Here is a 22,963-nt window from a genome sequence, read left to right as displayed (position 1 = left end):
CCAGGACTGCATTGTGCTGTACAGATGGTGGAGGAGGATCATGCTCCGGGCTGTTATCAGGGGTCTGGGTTTGGTGATTCCAGGACTGCATTGTGCTGTACAGATGGTGGAGGAGGACAATGCTCCGGGCTGTTATCAGGGGGCTGGGTTTGGTGATTTCAGGACTGCATTGTGCTGTACAGATGGTGGAGGAGGATCATGCTCCGGGCTGTTATCAGGGGGCTGGGTTTGGTGATTCCAGGACTGCATTGTGCTGTACAGATGGTGGAGGAGGACAATGCTCCGGGCTGTTATCAGGGGGCTGGGTTTGGTGATTTCAGGACTGCATGGTGCTGTACAGATGGTGGAGGAGGACAATGCTCCGGGCTGTTATCAGGGGGCTGGGTTTGGTGATTCCAGGACTGCATTGTGCTGTACAGATGGTGGAGGAGGACAATGCTCCGGGCTGTTATCAGGGGGCTGGGTTTGGTGATTTCAGGACTGCATTGTGCTGTACAGATGGTGGAGGAGGACAATGCTCCGGGCTGTTATCAGGGGGTCTGGGTTTGGTGATTCCAGGACTGCATGGTGCTGTACAGGTGGTGGAGGAGGACAATGCTCCGGGCTGTTATCAGTGGTCTGGGTTTGGTGATTCCAGGACTGCATTGTGCTGTACAGATGGTGGAGGAGGACAATGCTCCGGGCTGTTATCGGGGGGCTGGGTTTGGTGATTTCAGGACTGCATTGTGCTGTACAGATGGTGGAGGAGGACAATGCTCCGGGCTGTTATCGGGGGTCTGGGTTTGGTGATTCCAGGACTGCATTGTGCTGTACAGATGGTGGAGGAGGACAATGCTCCGGGCTGTTATCGGGGGGCTGGGTTTGGTGATTTCAGGACTGCATTGTGCTGTACAGATGGTGGAGGAGGACAATGCTCCGGGCTGTTATCAGGGGTCTGGGTTTGGTGATTTCAGGACTGCATGGTGCTGTACAGATGGTGGAGGAGGATCATGCTCCGGGCTGTTATCGGGGGGCTGGGTTTGGTGATTCCAGGACTGCATTGTGCTGTACAGATGGTGGAGGAGGACAATGCTCCGGGCTGTTATCGGGGGGCTGGGTTTGGTGATTCCAGGACTGCATGGTGCTGTACAGATGGTGGAGGAGGATCATGCTCCGGGCTGTTATCAGGGGGCTGGGTTTGGTGATTCCAGGACTGCATTGTGCTGTACAGATGGTGGAGGAGGACAATGCTCCGGGCTGTTATCGGGGGGCTGGGTTTGGTGATTCCAGGACTGCATTGTGCTGTACAGATGGTGGAGGAGGACAATGCTCCGGGCTGTTATCAGGGGGCTGGGTTTGGTGATTCCAGGACTGCATTGTGCTGTACAGATGGTGGAGGAGGACAATGCTCCGGGCTGTTATCGGGGGGCTGGGTTTGGTGATTTCAGGACTGCATTGTGCTGTACAGATGGTGGAGGAGGACAATGCTCCGGGCTGTTATCGGGGGGCTGGGTTTGGTGATTTCAGGACTGCATTGTGCTGTACAGATGGTGGAGGAGGATCATGTTCCGGGCTGTTATCAGGGGTCTGGGTTTGGTGATTTCAGAACTGCATTGTGCTGTACAGATGGTGGAGGAGGATAATGCTCCGGGCTGTTATCGGGGGGCTGGGTTTGGTGATTCCAGGACTGCATTGTGCTGTACAGATGGTGGAGGAGGACAATGCTCCGGGCTGTTATCGGGGGGCTGGGTTTGGTGATTTCAGGACTGCATTGTGCTGTACAGATGGTGGAGGAGGACAATGCTCCGGGCTGTTATCGGGGGGCTGGGTTGGTGATTTCAGGACTGCATGGTGCTGTACAGATGGTGGAGGAGGATAATGCTTCGGGCTGTTATCGGGGGGCTGGGTTTGGTGATTCCAGGACTGCATTGTGCTGTACAGATGGAGGAGGAGGACAATGCTCCGGGCTGTTATCGGGGGGCTGGGTTTGGTGATTCCAGGACTGCATTGTGCTGTACAGATGGTGGAGGAGGACAATGCTCCGGGCTGTTATCGGGGGGCTGGGTTTGGTGATTTCAGGACGGCATTGTGTTGTGCAGATGGTGGAGGAGGATCATGCTCCGGGCTGTTATCAGGGGTCTGGGTTTGGTGATTTCAGGACTGCATGGTGCTGTACAGATGGTGGAGGAGGACAATGCTCCGGGCTGTTATCGGGGGGCTGGGTTTGGTGATTTCAGGACTGCATTGTGCTGTACAGATGGTGGAGGAGGACAATGCTCCGGGCTGTTATCAGGGGTCTGGGTTTGGTGATTCCAGGACTGCATGGTGCTGTACAGATGGTGGAGGAGGATCATGCTCCGGGCTGTTATCGGGGGGCTGGGTTTGGTGATTCCAGGACTGCATTGTGCTGTACAGATGGTGGAGGAGGACAATGCTCCGGGCTGTTATCAGGGGGCTGGGTTTGGTGATTCCAGGACTGCATTGTGCTGTACAGATGGTGGAGGAGGATCATGCTCCGGGCTGTTATCGGGGGGCTGGGTTTGGTGATTCCAGGACTGCATTGTGCTGTACAGATGGTGGAGGAGGACAATGCTCCGGGCTGTTATCGGGGGGCTGGGTTTGGTGATTTCAGGACTGCATTGTGCTGTACAGATGGTGGAGGAGGACAATGCTCCGGGCTGTTATCAGGGGTCTGGGTTTGGTGATTTCAGGACTGCATGGTGCTGTACAGATGGTGGAGGAGGATCATGCTCCGGGCTGTTATCAGGGGTCTGGGTTTGGTGATTTCAGGACTGCATGGTGCTGTACAGATGGTGGAGGAGGATCATGCTCCGGGCTGTTATCGGGGGGCTGGGTTTGGTGATTTCAGGACTGCATTGTGCTGTACAGATGGTGGAGGAGGACAATGCTCCGGGCTGTTATCGGGGGGCTGGGTTTGGTGATTCCAGGACTGCATTGTGCTGTACAGATGGTGGAGGAGGATCATGCTCCGGGCTGTTATCGGGGGGCTGGGTTTGGTGATTCCAGGACTGCATGGTGCTGTACAGATGGTGGAGGAGGACAATGCTCCGGGCTGTTATCAGGGGGCTGGGTTTGGTGATTTCAGGACTGCATTGTGCTGTACAGATGGTGGAGGAGGACAATGCTCCGGGCTGTTATCAGGGGGCTGGGTTTGGTGATTCCAGGACTGCATTGTGCTGTACAGATGGTGGAGGAGGATCATGCTCCGGGCTGTTATCGGGGGGCTGGGTTTGGTGATTCCAGGACTGCATTGTGCTGTACAGATGGTGGAGGAGGATCATGCTCCGGGCTGTTATCGGGGGGCTGGGTTTGGTGATTTCAGGACTGCATTGTGCTGTACAGATGGTGGAGGAGGATCATGCTCCGGGCTGTTATCAGGGGGCTGGGTTTGGTGATTTCAGGACTGCATGGTGCTGTACAGATGGTGGAGGAGGACAATGCTCCGGGCTGTTATCGGGGGGCTGGGTTTGGTGATTTCAGGACTGCATTGTGCTGTACAGATGGTGGAGGAGGACAATGCTCCGGGCTGTTATCGGGGGGCTGGGTTTGGTGATTTCAGGACTGCATGGTGCTGTACAGATGGTGGAGGAGGACAATGCTCCGGGCTGTTATCGGAGGGCTGGGTTTGGTGATTCCAGGACTGCATTGTGCTGTACAGATGGTGGAGGAGGACAATGCTCCGGGCTGTTATCAGGGGGCTGGGTTTGGTGATTTCAGGACTGCATTGTGCTGTACAGATGGTGGAGGAGGACAATGCTCCGGGCTGTTATCAGGGGTCTGGGTTTGGTGATTTCAGGACTGCATGGTGCTGTACAGATGGTGGAGGAGGACAATGCTCCGGGCTGTTATCAGGGGTCTGGGTTTGGTGATTTCAGGACTGCATTGTGCTGTACAGATGGTGGAGGAGGACAATGCTCCGGGCTGTTATCAGGGGGCTGGGTTTGGTGATTCCAGGACTGCATTGTGCTGTACAGATGGTGGAGGAGGACAATGCTCCGGGCTGTTATCAGGGGGCTGGGTTTGGTGATTCCAGGACTGCATTGTGCTGTACAGATGGTGGAGGAGGACAATGCTCCGGGCTGTTATCAGGGGGCTGGGTTTGGTGATTCCAGGACTGCATTGTGCTGTACAGATGGTGGAGGAGGATCATGCTCCGGGCTGTTATCGGGGGGCTGGGTTTGGTGATTCCAGGACTGCATTGTGCTGTACAGATGGTGGAGGAGGACAATGCTCCGGGCTGTTATCAGGGGGCTGGGTTTGGTGATTTCAGGACTGCATTGTGCTGTACAGATGGTGGAGGAGGATCATGCTCCGGGCTGTTATCGGGGGGCTGGGTTTGGTGATTTCAGGACTGCATGGTGCTGTACAGATGGTGGAGGAGGACAATGCTCCGGGCTGTTATCAGGGGGCTGGGTTTGGTGATTTCAGGACTGCATTGTGCTGTACAGATGGTGGAGGAGGACAATGCTCCGGGCTGTTATCAGGGGTCTGGGTTTGGTGATTTCAGGACTGCATGGTGCTGTACAGATGGTGGAGGAGGACAATGCTCCGGGCTGTTATCAGGGGTCTGGGTTTGGTGATTTCAGGACTGCATTGTGCTGTACAGATGGTGGAGGAGGACAATGCTCCGGGCTGTTATCAGGGGGCTGGGTTTGGTGATTCCAGGACTGCATTGTGCTGTACAGATGGTGGAGGAGGACAATGCTCCGGGCTGTTATCAGGGGGCTGGGTTTGGTGATTCCAGGACTGCATTGTGCTGTACAGATGGTGGAGGAGGACAATGCTCCGGGCTGTTATCAGGGGGCTGGGTTTGGTGATTCCAGGACTGCATTGTGCTGTACAGATGGTGGAGGAGGATCATGCTCCGGGCTGTTATCGGGGGGCTGGGTTTGGTGATTCCAGGACTGCATTGTGCTGTACAGATGGTGGAGGAGGACAATGCTCCGGGCTGTTATCAGGGGGCTGGGTTTGGTGATTTCAGGACTGCATTGTGCTGTACAGATGGTGGAGGAGGATCATGCTCCGGGCTGTTATCGGGGGGCTGGGTTTGGTGATTTCAGGACTGCATGGTGCTGTACAGATGGTGGAGGAGGATCATGCTCCGGGCTGTTATCAGGGGTCTGGGTTTGGTGATTCCAGGACTGCATTGTGCTGTACAGATGGTGGAGGAGGACAATGCTCCGGGCTGTTATCAGGGGTCGTCCTCGGCCTCTTAAGCTGGTGTCACACACAGCGACAACGACATCGACGTCGCTGCTACGTCACCATTTTCTGTGACGTTGCAGCGACGTCCAGTCGCTGTCGCGGTGTGTGACATCCAGCAACGACCTGGCCCCTGCTGTGAGGTCGCCGGTCGTTGCTGAATGTCCAGCTTCATTTTTTGGTCGTCACTCTCCCGCTGTGACACACACATCGCTGTGTGTGACAGCGAGAGAGCGACGAAATGAAGCGAGCAGGGAGCAGGAGCCGGCGTCTGGCAGCTGCGAAGCTGTAACCAGCGTAAACATCGGGTAACCAAGAAGCCCTGTCCTTGGTTACCCGATATTTACCTTCGTTACCAGCCTCCGCCGCTCTCGCTGCCAGTGCCGGCTCCTGCTCTCTGCACATGTAGCTGCAGTACACATCGGGTTAATTAACCCGATGTGTACTGTACCTAGGAGAGCAAGGAGCCAGCGCTAAGCAGTGTGCGCGGCTCCCTGCTCTCTGCACATGTAGCGACGTTATGATCGCTGCTTCTGCTGTGTTTGACAGCTAAGTAGCGATTATAACAGCGACTTACAAGGTCGCTGTTACGTCACAGAAAATGGTGACGTAACAGCGACGTCGTTGTCGCTGTCGCTTAGTGTGACCCCAGCTTTAGTCTAATTCTTCAGAGACATTGTGGACAATTGCAGCTTGAAAACCTACAATTTTGACCACCAATCAAAAAAAAAGAGACCATAACAACAAAAGAACAACCAGGTAGTTGCTCAGTGGTAACTTAATGCCTATAAAACTACCCGGAAGAAAGTCCAAAGGATTTCAAATCAAAATAAATCTTTATTACAAAAAAATAATACACAGATACACAGCATTTTAGAATGTAGAGATAAGTATATGGCACATGAATAAATTGATAGTCATACAATATGCACAGCTGACAACGTAAACGCGTTTCACCGTGGCTTTTTCCAAGGGCCTATGCCACGGCGAAACGCGTCAGGGTGTCTCATTGGTTAGGCTTTATTAGTATGTAGCTATGTGGTACAATCCTCTTTTGGCATTTGGCAGTTTAGTTACTTTTGTATCAGGTTTTTCCTGACATACCTATTATTATTTTTTTCATCTGCGATCTTATTGATTTTTACATTGTTTCACATTGTTATTGTATTATGCCTATGTCCTCTTACTATGTAGGTTTCATCATTCATTTTTTTGGCACAGGTAATATCTGATATGTCCATTATTCCCACTGTTGGGTGATTGTAAATATTTTTTGCACACTGTCAACTTCCATATGATTACCTTTCATGGTTTAGAATTTACGTTGTCAGCTGTGCATATTGTATGACTATCAATTTATTCATGTGCCATATACTTATCTCTACATTCTAAAATGCTGTGTATTTGTGTATTATTTTTTTTGTAATAAAGATTTATTTTGATTTGAAATCATCTTTCTTCCGGGTAATTTTATGACAATTGTAGCTTCTGTCTTTGGGGGAACAGTTTGGGGGAGACCGTTTTCTGCCCCCCATGACTGTGCCCAGTGCACAAGCTCCGTACAGACATGGAGGGGGAGATGAGCGGCCGCACAGAGCCCGGGCCTCGGCCACATCCAACACCTAGAACGGAGACTGTGACCCCGGCCAGACTTGCAGACAATAGCTGGTCAGGGCCGCACTTATCAATTTGTTTGGTCATCTAGCCCCCATCAATGACCGAATCCTATCCATCTGCAAATCGTGTCCCCGGTTCCTGTACTCCATTGCGTTATTTTGATACTACGCTGATATTTCAGATCTGCGTTCCTTTATGTATTACACACATATACTATTTTTCTGTTTTTGCAGTGAAGACCTATCTGCTAAAGTACCGAGTTGCTGGAGCTTATGAAGAAGGTCGTGGAATAAATGGTGTAACAAGTGCGTCAGACAGGAGCACACGGATCGCGCTCTCGCTAACCTGTCCTCTCTGGTTCTGCCTCCTAATTGATTGACATTCCGAGACCCTTTGCAGACCTCTGTGTCATGTCCTCACAGTGTAGGGGACACATTTTGGGGTAAACCTGTAACCAGAAGTTTCTATAGATAACCTGCATCAGGTACATGTATCAGAGCACAAACCGGGCCACATGGGGTCTGGTGATCCATTCAGAGATGGACTTCTCCTCTACAGTTTTATGTAGCGTCACTTCCTAATATTTAAATTGCTCCTATTTTCTTTATATGCCTATGTCCTTGTATTTACATATTAATAGAGCCAGACCCAAGTCCTCAGCGCCATAAGTTAGATGCAGTTCCATTATCAGATGTGAAAACCAGATGTCAAATGAAAAAAATGAAACAATCGGGAACTTTAAACACTTTTAAACATGGAAGTAGTATGGTTGTATAGGTGCTTGCAACTCGATAAAAATGACACCTTAGTTGTAGAGATCCGACGTACCAGTCATGAGAAATTGAGTGTAGAATCTGTAAGTGCACTGGGGGCGTGTCAGTGCACCCGAATGACGCCTTCTAAGTGCACTGACACGCCCCCAGTGCACTTCCAGCCTCTACACTCAATTTCTCATGACTGGTACATCCGATTTCTACAAATAAGGTGTCATTTTTATCGGGGGATCAGTGGCTACACAGCCGTGCCACTAGTAATATATATAAATATGTGCCTTTATAAATAAGTTTTCAAAAAGTTGCACATGACACGTTAATATCTTGTGATATTCTGCTGTTTGTACGACCCAACCTTAGTTTTTGGGACCTTTTTCAGGGAGTTTGTTTGTTTTATCCCCATAGAAATGCAATGTGTTTTTTTTTTTGTTAATTTATCACAATTGCCGGCGTCTCCGAGCTGTGGATTTGTATATTTTTATGAATATATATACTTTTTTTGTATATGGAAAATGTTATCATTAAAAGACTCGTTGTATTTTCTCACCACTTCCTCTGTGTTTTTGCTTTTCATGTTCCTCTTTTCTTTTCCTGTTTCTCGCGTGCGTGAGTCCTTGTATTGCAGGTCTGGAAAAGCGATTTCCCGAAAGTGACACCTGGCCCCCGGCTCTTGGGAAGAACTGATTTGTCTATGGATGATTTATAAGAGTGAATGCTCAATGTGGCTCTCACCACCCCTATTATAAAGATACAATTCCAACTTTTTGCTATACTTTTTGTCCAGATGCGCATCGGTGCTTGCTGTCAGTAAATGGAAACCTGTCCCCACTGTGTCCTACTCTCACAGCTGCATTCTGCAATGCAAACTGTGAGACATAAGCAGCTTTCATAGCCAGGTTACGGCTGAGGGTACACATAGACTTTCACCACGTGACTTGTCTTTGCTTTATGATATCACAGCAAAGTGCAAAAACAGCTAAATCATTTGCACTTTTTGCAACTTTATACCTTGCGGGTTGCAGTGCAGTCCCATTTACGTGCACACTGATGCAGCATATCATACAGGGAGATTTCGCCGCACTGTCGGTGTCTCCGCGGCTTAGACCTGTCTGGCAGTAAGGCATGTTGCTGCAACAGGGGCCCTCCTCCATCATTGAAGGTATCAGGAATTAAAACTTCTACCGTTTTCCCTGAAAATACGCCCTTGCAGGCCTTTTCGGAGTATGCCTGATATATAAGCCCCACCCCGAAAATAAGCCCTAGTTGCGGTTCAATAATGAAATGTCCGTGCAGCTAAAAAAGTTAAAGAATACTGCAGAAAACTTAATTTGAGGAAGCAGACACCCCCAAAAGAGAGAAGACTGACCCCCACAATTATACTCACCAGACCCCGAAGGGAACGCTATGGAACAAATCGAGAGCCTGAATGAAATGAGGACCTGCAGTAGAATGCATCGAGAACCTGTGGTGGAATGCATTAATGCGTTCCACCGCAGGTCCTCGATGTGTTCCACCACAGGTCCTCGATGTGTTCCACCATAAGTCCTCGATGCGTTCCACCGCAGGACCTCGATGCCTTCCACCGCAGGCCCTCGATGTGTTCCACCACAGGTCCTCGATGTGTTCCACCATAGGTCCTCGATGTGTTCCACCGCAGGTCCTGGATGCCTTCCACCGCAGGTCTTGGATGCCTTCCATCGCAGGTCCTCGATGCGTTTCACCGCAGGCCTTCGATGCCTTCCACCGCAGGTCCTCAATGCGTTCCACCGCAGGCCCTCGATGCCTTCCACCGCAGGCCCTCGATGTGTTTCACCGCAGGTCCTCGCGTTCCATAGCATTCAAGGCCCCCGGAGCAGTGCGGTATCACCATGTGTATGTTTCTCCAAAATTAAGCCCTAGCTCGTTTATTTTGGGAAAAAAAATTATATGAGCGTCTTATTTTCGGGGAAACGCGGTACATGGAATTGTATTTGTTGTTGCATCCACCTCTAGCGTTCTGTTCCTTCTAACCTGCGTTCTTCTTTTTTTTCTTTTCTATTTTTTATGGGCATCTCACATAGGATGGCACAAGGACATCCATTGATGAAATGTATGCTGCCATAAATAGCTCCTGTACTGTGCCTGCGGGGCACAGAGGAAATTCCGCCTGACACCGGGTGCCAAATTCCAAAATGGTAATTATAGGTAGATGCAATGCACCTCACAACCATGAGACTATGAAAGCGTTATTTCCATCACAGAAAGGGACAGTTTTACTGGGCAATGCCATCACTTTCGTTTCTTTGTTTATTTTTTTAGGCACCGTCTGTCATATTTCTATCCCTTGGATGCCGAGTGTAGTAAGCCGCTGTCAGGGGAAGGGATGCACAAATAATAACCTGAAAGAACAGCAAATTTAAGCATTTTGAATTTGTATCATATTGGGGGACGCAGGAACCATGGGTGATGCCACCAGGTTTGAAGCCATCAGAGCAGACGAGTATGGTCTCCTGTGCTCCTCTGCTTGCCTTCCTTTACCATAGCTACTGCGCCAGCACTGCTTCCCGTCCCCGTCTCCAATGGTCAGCTATGTCCTCTGTCATCTCACTTTGTGTCCCCATCTCCACTTTGGCCTAACCAGCTCCTCCAAGCCCCTTCATCCTTGGACCTAGCAGTAGAGTAGGTCTTTCTTGCACCCTTTTTTTTCTTCTTGCTCCCTGTTTTTCTTGCCGAACGTTCTCATTCTCGATCAGCAACTTTGACACCGCAGAGGAAAACCAATTGTGTTTCTTGCCAGTCTCCGCATTGCCCCTACAATGTCTTTAAGCTCCTTAGGACCTGGTAGACCATGTCTGTTTGGCCAAATGGACTTCCTCCCCGAAAGTGGACCCTCCAGTCTCTTGGTTATCCAAGTCCACTACCCTGACTCTGGTGGATGAAGCATCCCTTTACAGACTGATAGACAAGTGAATCAAATCTCTGGTAAAATCTGCCTCCTGGTCCATATCTCAGGGTATCCTTTCTGGCTCTCCATCTCTAGAAAAGGCTGACCTAGCCTTTAGATTGCACACATGGACAAGTACTCTGCTCAGCTTCTCTAGAAGTGGTTAGATGCTCCTTCCATGCATCAGACTTCATCGTTTCCATCCACATAGTTCTTTGACGTAAGGCCCGTAGTGTGGCCTCCACTTACAAGAATTCCCTTGTAAGCTTCTGCTTATTAGTCTCTCGTCTTCTTGGAACTAGACTAGACAAGATTATTTCCTAAGCTACCGGAGGCAAGAGAAGTTTGCGCCCATAATCTAGACCAAATTGCCCCAATCAAGAATCAGTTTTGGTTATTTCGCCAATTTTCCTTTTATCATCAAGAGACGTCTGCTCCTCAGGAAAAGGAAAAGTGTCCTTCAAACCGACGCCATCCTGGCTACCTCTTGACTAGCCGACAAGTCCATAAGAACCAGAACCAACAAGTCATTTTCTGCATGGTAAGGCACCTCCAACCAGGAATTCCTTTCACATGGGTGCTTACGATTTTCCTCTAACCATCAGAAGTCACCTGCTCCTCAGGAAAAGAAAGGTGTCCTTCAAACCGACGCCATCCTGGCACACCCTTTTGACTAGCTGACACGTCCAAAAGAACCAGAACCAGCAAGTCGTCTTCTGCATGGTCAGGCACTTCCAACCATGACCTCTTTTCGGATGGGCGCCTATCTGCTTCTTTTCCCTGAAGTTGTATGGACAACATACTTGTCAAGGCTCCTTGGTTCGAGACAATGGAATGTTTGCAGATAGCCATGAACAACCAATCTTGCTTTGAGTGGCTCATCAACAGATCATAGTTCTCCTGATTCCCTATCAGCTCTTCATCTTCTTAGGGATTTTATTCAACACTGCCTTGGCAAGAGTATTCCTTCCAGAAAACAAGACAACTGCCCCCCAGGTTGATGTATAGACCCTGAGGCACCCTTTTCCAGTTCTCTCTTTAGAAGAAGGCTTTTGGGCGCCTCCATAGAAGCTATTCCTCTTGTGCAATTTCATACTAGACCTCTCCAACTTCCTCTCCTTTCCCTATAGGACAAGTTCCCTCTGCATCTTCCTGCATCCTACCTCCCCGGATCCGGCATTGCCTTCACGAGGGTATATCTCTGATTTAAATTCGCCATGTCTTCCACACCAATCACTGGACCTGCCTCTGAGGAAACTATTTCTTGCTGGATATGATCTGCAATTTTAGAAGCCTAGCATATGAAAGCTAGAGGCAAACCCCACCCATCTCCACCTGTTCTGGGTCACCTCGAGGATGTGGGTGCTTCCTGGGAAATATGCCATCAGGCATTTGCACTACAGGTTTGCAAGGCCTCCTACATGGTCTTCGGTTTACTCGTTCTCCTAGTTTTCCAGATTGTACACCTCTGTGTCCTCGATCCTTGGCAGAAGGGTTCTGCAAGAGGCAGTCGCTCGGGCTGAGACCTAAGGTATTGCCATTCATTATCTTGCTATTTCTTCCCACCCAAGAGGACTGCTTTAGGGTGTCACATTGTTCCTGTGTCCTTCAATGAGACAACCAAGAAAATAGGATTTTTGGTACTCGCTCTGTGTCTTTGTTGGGGATGCTGCTCCCACCTTGGTTGCCCTATAGGGTATTTGAGTCCTTATATTCTCAAAGATTTTGTTTTTTCTTAAAGATTTGTGGCTTCTCATATTGCTTTTTTACGCAAATTACAGGTTCATAAAGTATGTGTATAAAAATGGATGTGCCCACTATCCGCGCCAGAGGCAACCTGACTATATCAGTTCCTGCACACATCGCTGTCGCGTCACACTATATTTAGGTTCTAAATCCACCTTTTCTTTGCCCAAGCCTGGTTGAAAGAAGTGTCTGAAGTGTATTTTTTTTTATTTTTAGAAATACCTTATCCTATATTTAGTTCTAGTTGTTTTAACCTGTTGTAGATTGTGTCAGTGTTTCTATTGATATTTTATCCTTTTTGCTTGACAGAAGTGTCTAATTTTGTCTGGCGGATAAGGAGCATTCCTTCCATTAGACCCTTAAGATGCTCTGGCCTCTACCGGCTGTGAAGGAATTCACCCGAAGACTTTAATTCTTTAAAACACGATGTATTTTTCATTCCTATAGATTCCTTTGTACGCAGTTTGCCATATGCTCATAGTTGCGGCAAATGTGGCACATGTGAGAGTGTCCCGCACAACCCAGGAGCATTATGCTATGAACAGCATCAGGACAGCCAGCTATGTGAAAGAACTGCACAGATTTTACAACCGCAAAGTCCTAAAAATATAAATGAAGACTTTTTAGCAAAGCTTGTTCTCTGGCACACACCGCTCAGGTGGGTTTGCACCGTGACGCCTGCATTTAGTGTTTTTTGACAGTGTTGCTTTTGGGTGCCCCGTGCGCACATACAATGTCATTCACTCCGATTACAATCCTTAAAGCAGACAGATGACCCTTTGACAATTAGGGTTGTACAAAGTAAACGTGTACTTTCCTTGCATATTCCAGGTCCAGCGCTATCTCTGTTGTTTGTCTGCAGTCATGACGTCGCGTAAACAGTGCTGCAGCCAATCACCAAGCTCAGCAGCTCTGATCGAAGAAGCCACTGACCGCTGTGATTAGCTGCAGTGTTGACGATATGTCTTCACCACCGCATTCAAACAACAGACACCCAGGACATCAACTGAGAAATGGGGTTGGACATGGGGAGGGTAAGGCCCCTTTCACATTGCGTACCGATTTCGTTCAGTGGTCCAGTTGGGGCTTCCATCTGAACTACCTGCGAAACGGGTTTCGGACATATACGCCAACAGGGCCATTGCCTATAATGGTGCAGATGGAGTTATCGCGTGCTCTGTCATGCATCATTTTCGGCAGTATACGCTTTCCGGGGGCGGACACACGGACACCCAGACGTAGTAGGCTGTGTCTGCCTCCAGAAAGCATATACTCCCGAAAATGGTGCACGACAATATGGTAAAGTGAATGATGTCACTGAAATCGACAACATGTCCTGTGGAAAAACAAGCTCTTGTACAATTAGGCCGATCGAAAAGTAAAAAAAAAAACGGTGGAAGAGGGGGTAGTGCAAAAAAAACTAAGAGGATTTTAGGTACTCACCGTAAAATCTATTTCTCGGAGCCTGCATTGGGGGATACTGGTTTCCTGTGTCTTCCAATGAAGCGATAGAGAAAGTTTATTTACCAGCAGTTTTCATTTCTTGAAGTCCGTAGGCAGCACACAATGGGTAAATACTTTATCCGTAGCTGGAACAGAACAGAAGGTAGGTTAATGAGTAATAAACACAATCTCAATTAAGTAGACGCTCCCATGTCCTCTACAATAAAGGGAGGAAGGAGACCATGTATGTTCTTGCAGCAATAATAAATTTACTGGTAATTGATATAGAGAGGGAAGACTGTGCTGACTATGGACTTTAGGAAATTTAAAATTTAGGTAACTTTTAGGCTTTGGTCGTCGTTCTACGACAGCACAAAGTTTGATTAGACAAGCAATAGGCAAATAATAAACTCCTAGGGTTGGGTACTGCTCTTTTGCCAAAGGCTGAACCATTTGTATCAGTGATGTAATTGTTTACGAAGGTAGATTCTGATGACCACTTTGAAGCCCCAGCTTTATATGCACCATCTCCGCCTAAGATGCGGAGGCTTTCTCAAGTGGAATGGGCTCTGATGGAAAGTAGTGGAGCCTGATGACCAGGTAGCAGCCCCAGCTTTACGTGCACCATCTCAGCCCAAGATGGGGAGGTTTTCTCAAGTGGAATGGGCTCTGATGGAAAGTAGTGGAGCCTGATGACCAGGTAGCAGCCCTAGCTTTATGTGCACCATCTCAGCCCAAGATGGGGAGGTTTTCTCGAGTGGAATTGGCTCTGATGGAAAGTGGTGGAGCCTGATGACCAGGTAGCAGCCCCAGCTTTACGTGCACCATCTCAGCCCAAGATGGGGAGGTTTTCTCGAGTGGAATGGGCTCTGATGGAAAGTGGTGGAGCCTGATGACCAGGTAGCAGCCCCAGCTTTACGTGCACCATCTCAGCCCAAGATGGGGAGGTTTTCTCGAGTGGAATGGGCTCTGATGGAAAGTGGTGGAGCCTGATGACCAGGTAGCAGCCGTAGCTTTATGTGCACCATCACCTGCCAAGATGTGTAGGATTTCTTGAGTGGAAGAGACTGTGATGGAAAGTGATAGATCCTGAAGATTTAGGACGTATCACAGATTAGTTTGTTGATCCCCCTAGTGCTTTTGCTAGCTTTCCATTCCAGGTTCGGACTTGCAAATTGAAGGTATACATTTACTATACATCTTTCCTAAATGGCTGAGTTTTCTGAAGATAAAGAAGAATTCTTGACATCAAGCAAGTGTAGGTTCTTCTCCTCTCCATTTTGTGGATCAGAAGATCTAATCGGATTAGCTCCTGGTTGATATTGAAGGAAGAGTCTACCTTTGGAACAAAGCCCAGTGTGATCTGGAAATATACGAAAATCTGGTACCCTGGATGATAATTCTTCAAATTCTCCGACCCATTTAGCTGTTGTGATTGCCACCAAAAATAAGACTTTCCAGGACAGATGTTTAAGGGAAGTCCAATCTACAGGTTTAAAGGGGAGTCTTTTAGGGCTTTAAGAACCAATGTTAAATCCCAAGAGGGCACTGGAACGACAAACGGCAGTCTCAGGTTCTTGAAAGCTTTTTAGATAAGATGATGGTTTGAAAAGGAGCAATCCAGTGGCGCATTAATGGCAGAAAAAAAGAGACTTGAGTGTTGAGCTTCAAACCCTGCTTGAAGGAACTGTAATAGTGAGGCTATGGATTTTATATCTGACTTCTCCATCAAACACCAGACATGATAGATTCTCCATATTCTGGAATAGACTGTTAGTGTCGTCGGCTTTCTAGCTGTGGACAAAGTTCTGATGATCTGCTCTGAAAGTCAACTAGGTTCTCCCGGACAATCGCCATGCCATCACATGTAGCCTTGCTGGGTCTGGGTGAAAGTTGTTTCCCAGATCCGGCACCAGAGGTAGCTTCCAATAGTTGCCTTTCGATAAATGCTGCACGACAGGGAACCAACTTCTTTGAGGCCAAAAGGGAATGATTGCTATTACTTCTGCCCCCTCTTCCTTGATCTTGATCAACACTTTCAGAATTAAGGATAGTGGTAGAAAGACGTAGACCAGCATGGTTGTCCAGGGGAGAGAGACCGTCTAGAGCCCACGGATGGCTGCACACTCGGCAAGAACAAAAACAGATGGTCTTCGCATTCTGACCTAGAGCCATAGCGCCCGGATCGGGAGAGCCCATCTTGCTCGTGATTTAAAGAAATATTTTGTTGCTGAAACGCCATTCTCCTGGAAGAATTTTGTAGCTGCTCAACCAATCTGCTCTGACATTGTCGACTCCCGGAATATGGACTGCGTTAATACTGTGGAGATTTGCTTCTGCCCAAACATCTACCGACACTCTGCCTCTAACAAAACAGTCCTGGTTCCGCCTTGTTTGTTGATGCAAGATCAACAGGTCAGATTTTTGGGGCGGATGGTTCCCACCTGCTCATACAAAAAGAGCAGAGAATGAAGGAGTACCAGTTCTCTGAGGTTAGATGATAGGTGACTTTCTTGGCTTGGCCAGGGTTTTTGCACCCAGCTGTAGCTTACCTAGGCACCCAAAGCGAAGCTTGCCGCCTACAACTCGAGAATTTTTGGATGTTGAGAGTGAAGAGAGCGGAAGTGATGCTTGGGCCTTTGAACTGCATCTATGGAAGAGGTTAGTGTATCCAAAACCTTAATTGCCATTCTGATGGAGACCCAAGGAGTGCGAACCAGATGACCGACACTATTCTGAAGCTTCCGGATCATCTCGCTGGACAATGTTACCCAAAGATGGTGGGAATCAATGATGAACCCCAATAATTTCAACGTCATGGAAGGGGACAGCTGAGACATTGCCCGGGTGATTAGGAACCTATGAGAGGTCAGTCTTCTGGAGATGGCCCTTTAGCTGCACCTTGGAGGAAACTTGTATCAATCAGTCGATGAGATAAGACAATGTATATCCCTTGAAGTCTGAGTGCTTCTGCAAGCACCACTGTTATCTTGGTGAAGACTCTTGGGGCTACCAAGATGCCAAACGGCAGACAGGTGACCTGCAAGTGGAACGCTCGCGAACCCCACATAATGGCAAGGCAAAGAAATCTCCGATGACCTGGAAGAATTGAAATATGCAAATATCCACCTTGAAGATCTATGGTTGATAGATAATCTCTTTTCTCAAGAACTGCTAGTAGGGATCAAATCTTCTCCTCTTCACCAGTCCTGGCTCTGAATATAGCAGGTATTTATGCATGATCTGACATATTGTGCTTCTTGTCGGGTATTAGAAAAACATGGCTGCTTTCTTAAAAAAAAAAACAAATAGCACCACACCTGTCCACAGGTTGTGTCTGGCATTGCATTGGATGAGGTTGAGGGGTAATATCGCACATAATCTGTAGGCCGGAGTGGAAGTTGTTTCGGAAAAGAAAAAGCGGACATGTTTTTCTAATCTTGGACAACTCCTTTGTTAAAGAAGCGATATCTGTTAATTAATTAACCTCTTTACGACACATGGCATAGTGGGTACGTCTTGGATTGTGTCAGGGTAACCACCTGCGGCTGCTGCGGTGAGCCAGCAATGAGTCTTGCATATGTCAGTTGATTTGAACAGCTGAGATGTACGGCTATCAGGCACGGGTGGATCTGTGATCCACTCGCGCCTGTTAACCCCTTACATCGCTCTGTCAAAATGTGATGCTGACTGTTAGGGCGGCTTTGCACGTTGCAACATCGCACGTGCGATGACGGTGGGGTCAAATCGAAAGTGACGCACTTCCGGCGTCACTTTCGACATCGTAGAGTGTAAATCCTAGATGATACAATGAACGAGCGCAAAAGCGTCGTTATCGTATCATCGGTGCAGGCTCCGACATTTCCATAATGCCGGTGCCGCGACAGGTACCATGTTGTTCCTCGTTCCTGCGGCAGCGCACATCGCTGTGTTTGAAGCCGCAGGAGCGAGGAACATCACCTTACCTGCCGCCGGCGGCTATAAGGAAGGAAGGAGGTGGGCGGGATGTTTACATCCTGCTCATCTCCGCCCCTCCGCTTTGATTGGCTGCCTGCCGTGTGACGTCGCTATGACGCCGCACGACCCGCTCCCTTAGGAAGGAGGCGGGTCGCCGGCCAGAGCGACCGTCGCAGGGCAGGTGAGTGCGTGTGAAGCTGGCGTAGCGATAATTTTCGCTACGCCAGCTATCACAAGATATCGTACCTGCGACGGGGGCGGGGACTATCGCACTCGACATCGCAGCATCAGCTTGCGATGTCGCAACGTACAAAGCCCGCCTTAGAGAAGACGAGCAATTCTGCAGATCAGATGTGCAGCTGTGATCTACAGAAATGAATGAGCGATCAGACTGTTGATCCTTATAGCCCCCTAGGGGGGCTAGTAAAATAAAAAAAAAGAAAAACCTAAGTTCAAATCACCCCCATTTGCCCCACTGAAAACCTAAGGGTTAAAAGAAAATAAAAAAATATACACACATTTGGTATATCATGTTCCAAAATGCCCAATCTATCAATATATAAATTCATTTTATCTGATTGGTAAACTGCATAGCAGCAAAAAAATTTCAAAGGTCAAAATTACATTTTTTGCGCAGAATGTAACAGGCGATCAAAACGTAGCATCTGCACAAAAATGATACCATTAAAAACGTCGGATAGAGACGCAAAAAATAAACAGTCACTGAGCCCCAAATCCCAGAAAATGAGAACACTAAGGGTTTCGTAAAATGGCGCAAAAAGTGCGCCACTTTTTTTGGACAAAGGTCTGAATTTTTTTTAACCCTTTTAGATAAAAGTAAACCTACACATGTTTGGTGTCTACGAACTCGTATTCACCTGGGGCATCACAATGACAAATCAGTTTTACCTTATAGTGAACACAGTGAATAAATTATCCCAAAAACAATCATGCAATGGCACTGTTTTTTTGCAATTTTTCCCAGTTGGAATTTTGTTTGCCGTTTTCCAGTACACTATATGGTAAATCTAATGGTTTCATTCAAAAGTACAACTCGTCCTGCAAAAAAATAAGCCCTCGTATGGTAAGATTGAAGGAAAAATAAAAAAGTTACGGCTCTCGGAAGAAGGGGCGCAAAAAACCCCCAAACTAATGGAATGTGGGGATTTAAGGGGTTTTTCACTTTAAGAACAGTTGTTTCCAAAGGACATCTTAATAAAATAGCTTGCTGTAATATACCTTCCCCTGGCCCATTACTGCCTCTTCGTTTCTGCACTGTGCTTTGTGTGTTGTTTGTAGCAATTACTACATGTTGTTGACAGCACACTTCACCACTGCAGCCAATCACTGACATAGATGGCACTGATGCCTAGAAGGAGCCATTAGTCCTGCAAAAGGCGTTGGGGTACATCTTAATCTACAGTGCAGAAACAGGATAACTCCACTATTGCTTCTGCAACGATACTGTAGCGCTGAAACTGTCATCGCAGATCCTGTAGATTAGGATGTACTCCCGACGCGCGTTTCGCCAGACTATAAGCTTCTTCTAGTTAGTATGGAAGCGAGCACTCTCAATCAGATGCAGTGAAAGGACACAAAAGATTTTCAAGTAATTTTCATCGGTATCTGCACAGGCCCTTAATCCCTTCCCTATTTCCATTTTTTTGCATTTTCGGATTTTTTTAAAATTCACATTTTTTTCCTCTAAGTTTGAACCTTTTATGTATTACAAAGATGGTCTGAATGGCCGCCATATGAGGCGACTTTTCCCGATTGGTTTCCTCTTAGTAAGGTATTGTCTGCATCTGTACCCGAGACCGTGGCTGGGACAATCTACGGAAATGCTGCAGGGATCGTCGCCCCCTCGTCGCCCGGCCCATCCTATTTTGTGGTTGTAATAGGTGTCGATGAAAACGTTTCCAAGACCCCTTGTTATTTCAGTAGCTGCTGTGATAAAGAACATGACAAACCCGTCTGTATTCATTTATTTTAGTTCACATTTCTTAGATTCTTGCTTTCGAGTGAATGCAGCAGCAAAGTCCATAGCTTTGTGTGCCCCTCCATGACGACTATGGAGCCATGGAGCCCTTGTGTTCCATAGATCTCATAGAACGGCAGCTTTAGATTTCTACCGACCCCCTTATGTCAATAATTCCATGTTACGAGAATCTGGAGCACAGTATGGCGGTACAAGGAGCTGTAGTGTGGGGTGCATCCACCGAGCTGCCGGATCTGCCATGTGGATGGGACCTTAAAGGGGGTGTCCAGTGTTTAGATACTGACAACTTATATTTAGCAAATCAGATTGGTGGGGGTCCGACACATGACTTCCTCACCGGTCGCCTTGCGTTGTTGTGGCGAGCTCTATACACTAATAGCCGTTCTGGGGTATGCTAATCCGGTCACAATGCAACTTCTTGGACCCCCATTGATCCGATATCCTAAGTATTGGATAAGTATTCCTTCCGACCCCTCCATACACATTTAGCCCGGTCTTTTCAATGGGGAGAAGGGTACAAGTCATTGAAAAAACACCTCTGGTGGTGGGGTCTATCCTTTTGGAAACATTAAACATGCCCCATCCTTTTTGTAAGTTGCCTCTTTAAGGATAAAGTCTCCTCACCACTGGTTTACTGGAAAGGTGTGTCAGTCTCCACAAGGAGAATAGCTTCCCCTTTTAGACCCCATCCTTTTTGTAAATTCCATTATGGAAAAGTCAGGAGACCCTCGTAGACATTCGATTGTCGTAATCCGGAGGTTTGGACGACCTTTGTCTAATATCTACAACAACCACCCTAAAGGAAAGGCCTCCATACATGTTAGATACATATGTTAGATGCATAGGAACGCCTTGGTAGATCACTCCCAGACTCTTCTATCTGGAGTACAAAGGATCAACCTTTGAAATGCCAATGGCCCGGAGGACCCAAATCTGGGATAGGAGGAACGGGAGGCCTCCAAACAAAGTTGACAGTCGGATGATCCCGGTAAGGTCTTCAGGGTCTTTACGAAAAACATGACCAACCATATCGCACCCAATCCAATGAGATCAACCCAATTTGGGTCCACGTTCCTTTCAACCTGGAAGCCAACCCTCACATGTTCTAGCCGCCCTTGTTTGTTTGGAGTAGGAGCTGAGGGAGTTCCTCTGGGATGTGTATACTCCTCAGGTCTGAACTTGCCCCTGGATCTGCGGATTCACCCTCTATCATACCGCCGTCTATATTAGTCACATGTTAGAAGCGTGAATACTGCAATGACGAAGGCTGCGCAGAACCAGTCGGTCTCGGTTTTTCAAGCTCTGCTCACTTTAAAGTCTAAATTGTCTGGAACAATTGGGCGGATCTTACTAATCCTGTCCACTACTTAGACACACTTAAGACTAGACAGTCTGAAAAATGAGCCAAACCATTTTTGCGATTTAATTTTTTTGTGCAATCTGATTTACGGTGTTACATGTTAAGCCACACCCCCTTTTAATCAAAACCCCACCCCGTTGCCAAATAAAATGCAAATTAGATAATGATAAGTAGCACCAACACTGTGGTGATAGTAGAGCCAATAAGAAAAATGTGTAGGATCCACCAACCATCATGTTAAATATGAAAATAATACCGTCATACAGTGCCATCATAATACTGCTGCTACATAATATTGTTTTACTGAAAAGGCATTTAATAATAGCCACTTATTAAATATTTATGGGTTGTCCAGACTTGACCCAAAAGTCAAGTTGAGGCTTGACCCAAAAGTGAGAGACTTGACCCAAAAGTCTGCAGACTTTTGAATCCTGACAGCTTGTGGTGAGCACACTGTCAGGATTCCTCGGAATTGTGTATATGAGTGAGCGGTCACACGAACGCATGTATGTAGTTTGCATTCTTGTGGTCACATGCCAACTAGACGTACTCAGTTTCTCAATAGAAGTACTGGATACATCTAGTGGACATGAGACTGCGTGTATGCAAACCACATATCCTGACAGTGTGCACTGTTCACTGTCAGGATTTTTCAGTATTGTGTGTGAGAGCAAGCGGTCAGATGATCATGTGTATGCAGTTTGCATTCTTGTGGTCACATGCCAACTAGACGTGCTCAGCTTCACAATAGAAGTGCTGGATATGTCTAGTGGTCACGAGACCGTGTGTATGCAAACCGCATATCCTCACAATGTGCACTGTTCACTGTCAGGATTCCTCAGTATTGTGTGTGCGAATGAGCGCTAATATGATCGCAAGTATGCAGTTTGTATTCTTGTGGTCACATGCCAACTAGACGTGCTCCGCTTCTCAATAGAAGTGCTGGATATGTCTAGTGGACACAAGTCCGCGTCTATGTAAACCGCATATCCTGACAGTGTGTAGTGTGCACCGATCACGGTCACAATTCAGTGTGTCATCGGCTTTAGAGGTGTATGCAGGAGCTCGATGCCAACACAGACATGAGTGAGGTGTTGGGCTCATGGGGTAGCCCTTCGTGCGCACAGCTTGGTTGCACTGGTGACTACATGGCCGGACTGATTTACGTACGAAGTGTCTTCATCTCATTTTGTAATTCTGACGTCTTCAAAAAATAAGGAATAAAAAGGAGGAACTAAAACGGATTAAGAAATGTCTCTGCAGCTCGGTTGGTGCCGGCTGCGCATGGGTTTTTAATATTTTTAATGACCATTTGTATTATTTTGCTCTTTTCTTGTTGTTAGAGGGACAGATGATCCAGCTGCTTTGTGGAATGTGTCCGCCTACAAGGAAGTGAAGGTGAGTCTGCGCCTCCCCGCGCCTCCCCGCGCCTCCCCGTCTATACCTGCACCGCACTCCTCTTCTGCTTGTCACATGGAACAAGCCCGGACGTCTCGATGACTCCTGCACCCTAAAAACCTCCTATAAGGTCAGTCCCCAGATTGCTTTATACCGTCCTGCTGCCGTAAACAGGAGGCAGCACGGTGCCTGGAGGCGAAACACACATGCAGTCAGCAAAGCTCAGCGAGTCCTCTATACCGGGGGTTTGTAATGTGGCTGCAGCTAAACCTGCTCCTATTATCTGCTCACCTGTGCAGAGAGTGAACGGCACTGTCAGCTCTGCTACATCTGTATCTAAAATACAGAGGGAAAGAAGGCTTCTGTGCAGAGCGTGAACAGCACTGTCAGCTCTGCTACATCTATACCGGGGGTTTGTAATGTGGCTGCAGCTAAACCTGCTCCTATTATCTATGTGCAGAGCATGAACGGCACTGTCAGCTCTGCTACATCTATACCGGGGGTTTGTAATGTGGCTGCAGATAAACCTGCTGCCATTATCTGCT

General features: G+C 47.7%; 2 protein-coding genes across 4 annotated transcripts in view; both read left to right on the top strand.

Moving 5' to 3' along the window:
• Window positions 1-7,636, top strand: part of SNAPC4 (small nuclear RNA activating complex polypeptide 4) — a 133,212-nt gene extending 125,576 nt beyond the window's left edge. For both annotated transcript variants that reach the window (XM_075324738.1, XM_075324740.1), the window contains one exon: window positions 7,053-7,636. The gene's annotated coding sequence lies outside the window, so the exon portion shown is untranslated. The remainder of the gene's footprint in view (window positions 1-7,052) is intronic.
• A 14,762-nt stretch (window positions 7,637-22,398) lies between these two features.
• CARD9 (caspase recruitment domain family member 9) overlaps window positions 22,399-22,963 on the top strand; it is a 43,598-nt gene continuing 43,033 nt past the window's right edge. Inside the window, exon 1 of one of the 2 annotated variants that reach the window (XM_075324737.1) lies at window positions 22,399-22,418. The gene's annotated coding sequence lies outside the window, so the exon portion shown is untranslated. Of the gene's footprint in view, window positions 22,419-22,469; window positions 22,549-22,963 lie in introns of those variants that run through there. The other variant, XM_075324736.1, reaches the window with a different exon arrangement.

This window comes from Anomaloglossus baeobatrachus, chromosome 9 (genome assembly GCF_048569485.1).
Source record: "Anomaloglossus baeobatrachus isolate aAnoBae1 chromosome 9, aAnoBae1.hap1, whole genome shotgun sequence".
NCBI lineage: Eukaryota > Metazoa > Chordata > Amphibia > Anura > Aromobatidae > Anomaloglossus > Anomaloglossus baeobatrachus.
Note: the sequence above shows the minus strand (reverse complement) of the source record. Positions and strands in the feature narration are given on the sequence as shown.